A 3651-nucleotide genomic window follows, 5' to 3' on the forward strand; every position below is an offset into this window, starting at 1 on the left:
ACCAGATTTTGTGGTCCTACCCACAGAAAAACCAAGAAATAACAGATTTGGTGCCCCTTTATGAAAAAACAAAAACAGAAAAACAAAAAAGCTAAGAAAAAAATAACAGATTTGGTTTATGTTTAAACAATATCTGCAAACACAATACCCTTCTTAGTATTTCACCCTTGTAATATCCGTAGGGTTGTGGTGGCCTGGTGGTGGCGTCCTTACCTCGTGATTGCCAGACTGGGGCTCGAGTTTCGCTCACACTCGTTAGTTCCTTTGGTCGCTGCAACCTCACCATCATTGAGAGCCAAGGAGGGGGTGTTTGGGGGGCATCAGCAGCCTTTGCCTGGCCCTCCTTGGTCCTAGATTGGGTGTAGAGGCGGCTTGGGCGCTGATCATATGTAAATATGGTCAGTCTCTAGGGCATTGTTCTGCTTGATACCGCAGTCACTATCTCTTGCCTCTGCCATTCATGAGCGGCCTTTAAACCTTTAAACGTGAAGTATCATTAGCCGGAGGCAAACAAGAAAATTGCAACAGGTTACAGTGCAATATAATCATTGCAAACGTCAGCCACAATACGAAAAACAAGATGTTTACCTCACACAGATTACGTGTTTACTTCGTTCTGAAGTAAGTAGTCACAGGAATTTCTCAATACTTCAAACGAGACAATAGTAATTTTTCCTAGTTAATGATTTACTTTTTTTTTTTTGGTGTAGTAAAGATTTTTTTCCAAGACCAAAATTGCACACAATAAATGTTATACTGTTTGTTTATGCTATCTTATTTCACAAGTTTATTTATGCTCTGGTAATATTCTTTTATATGTTTATCTAGTTAAATTTATTTTATTTTCTGTAAATGAATTTGACGTTTATGTTTGTTTTGTTAGTGTGATAAGGAATCTTGAAATGGAGCCTTAATTAAAGTTTCTTGAAATATTCTAATTGTTCATTACTTCCCTTGTAGTTCATTTATTTCATTGTTTCCTTTCCTCGCTGGGCTATTTTTCCCTGTTGGATCCCTTGGGCTTGTAGGCATCCTGCTTTTCCAACTAGGGTTGTTGCTTAGCAAATAATAATAATAATAATAATAATAATAATGATAACTATTTTCCATTCCTCATTGGGCTATTTTTCCCTGTTGGAGCCCTTGTGCTTATAGCATCCTGATTTTCCAACTAGGGTTGTAGCTTAGCTAATAATAATAATAATAATAATAATAATAATAATAATAATAATAATAATAATATACAAACTACGATAGTTTCTCGCACTCAGTGAGAAAGACAAAAACAGAAAATAAAGCCAAAATTAACTTCCTCACCAGAATTTTCTCTCTCCACATTTCTTGCACACTTGACCCCTTCTGTCTTTCTCATCATTGTGTGATTGTACTTAACAATCCCAACCGATTATCATCTTTACGCCGAAAAAAAAAAAAAAAAAAAAAAGAAAAAAAAAAAAAAAACCCTCGGAACAATGAAGTGGCAGACAGGCAGACCTTTCCCCCTACATCCTGGCGCATTGTCCGACAAGTTTTAGCGTTGTTTGGCCCGAAAGGAGACATAAATCACGCCGTTTTTCGCGGGGGTTCTTGGCTAGAAAAAAAAAAAACAAAGACGTACAGAGTAGTCTTGGAGAGAGAATACGCGATCAGACTTCACGTGTGTTATTTCATTTATTTTCTCTATATTCGTATTTTGTTTACTATTATATGCTTTTCAGTATTCTGCTGATTTGTAATTTTCACTGCCAAAAAAAAATCCGTGGTTTTAATCGGAAATTCTCCGTAAAAATAATAAAAATTATAGACAACTAAAGATTCTCAGTTGTTATTTCATTTAGTTTTTTATGTTTGTATTTTGTTTACTATTATATACTTTTCAGTTGTCTGCTTATTTGTAATCTTCACTGCAAAAAAAAAAAATCCGTAATTTTGATTAGAAATTCTCCGTAAAAATAACAGAAATAATAGAAAACTAAAGATTCTCAGTTGTTTTTTTTATATTTGTTTCGCTAGATTTATATTTTGTTTACTATTATATACTTTTCAGGAGTCTGCTTATTTATAATCTCCACTGCCCAAAAAAAATCCGTAATTTTGATTGCAATTCTCCGTAAATATATACTGTCCTCAGCTGTATTTCAGTAAAACACAGGCAACCGTAATTTTACCCTACTTTGTTACTATCTTTTACGAGTTGGTGACCGTAATATCACTCCTTAAAGTCAATATATCCGTTATTAAAACGGTAAATGCCTGGCAACATTTATTCCAAGATTTTTACAGTTTTTTTTTACGGCAAAATTTTTGAGTTAATAATAGAAAACTAAAAAATCTCGTTTTTTATTTTGTTTCTCTACATTTATATTTTGTTTTCAATTATATACTTTCCAGGAGTTTGTTATTTTGTTACCTTAACAATATAAACCTAAAGATTTTTTTTTTTTTTTTTTTTTTTTGTGGATTTGTTTCCGTTTACAATTTGATACCTTTCAAGAGCCTGCTTATTTGCAACTTTAATAATATAAACCTAAAGACATGGGATGGATTTTAATAGATAAATATGCAACTTGTGTATAGCTGAACAATATTTTTCTCCATACTCTTTGCCGTATATTCCAATATAAAATTAATTATCAATATGGTAGTTATCTAAATATTTGCCATAGAAATCTAAAGACCGTATAATGTCATGTATTTCAAACCTCAGGAGTTACTGCTACTAAAACATATTGAATTTCTCAAAAGATTTTCTTATATACTTATTTTTTCTAAAAAGTCTAAAGATCGCACAATTTGATACATATTTCAAACCTTAGGATTGATTGATTGAGCATGACATCTATCAAACCTTGGGAGTTACTGCTACTAAAACATATAGAATTTCTTATACAATTTTATTTACTAATTTTTTCTCAAAACACTAAAGATCGCATAATCTGATATATATTTCAAACCTCAACATTGATTGATTGATTGATTGATTGAGTTTTCTGGCATCATGACATCTATCAAACCTTGGGAGTTACTGCTACTAAAACATATTGAATTTCTCAAACAATTTTCTTATATACTAATTTTTTCTCAAAAATCTAAAGATCGCACAATCTGATATGCATTTCAAACCTCATTATTGATTGATTGATTGATTGAGTTTTCTGGCATCATGACATCTATCAAATCTTAGGAGTTACCGCTACTAAATGCATATAGAATTTCTCAACCAATTTTCTTATTGACAATTTTTTTTTTTTCAAAAAAATCTAAAAATCGCACAATCTGTTAAGTATCTCAAACCTTATAAGTCACATATAGATTTTCTCAACCAATTTTCTTATTTGCCATTTTTTTTTTTTCAAAAAAAAAAAAAAACTAAAAATAGCAAAATCTGACATGTATCTCAAACCTTATAAGCTACCGCTACTAAATGCATATAGAATTTCTAAAACAATTTTCTGATTTACTCATTTTTCCTGAAAAAAAAAAAATTCTGGCAAGTACACTTAAAATTTTGCAGTAAAAACTGTAAAAATCTTGAAATTAAATGTTGCCAGGCATTTGCCGTTTTAAAAACGGATATATTGACGTTAAGGAGTGATATTACGGTCACCAGCTCGTAAAATATAATAAGTATGGTAAAATTACGGTTGCCTT

This window comes from Palaemon carinicauda, chromosome 6 (assembly GCF_036898095.1).
Source record: "Palaemon carinicauda isolate YSFRI2023 chromosome 6, ASM3689809v2, whole genome shotgun sequence".
Classification (NCBI taxonomy): Eukaryota; Metazoa; Arthropoda; class Malacostraca; order Decapoda; family Palaemonidae; genus Palaemon; species Palaemon carinicauda.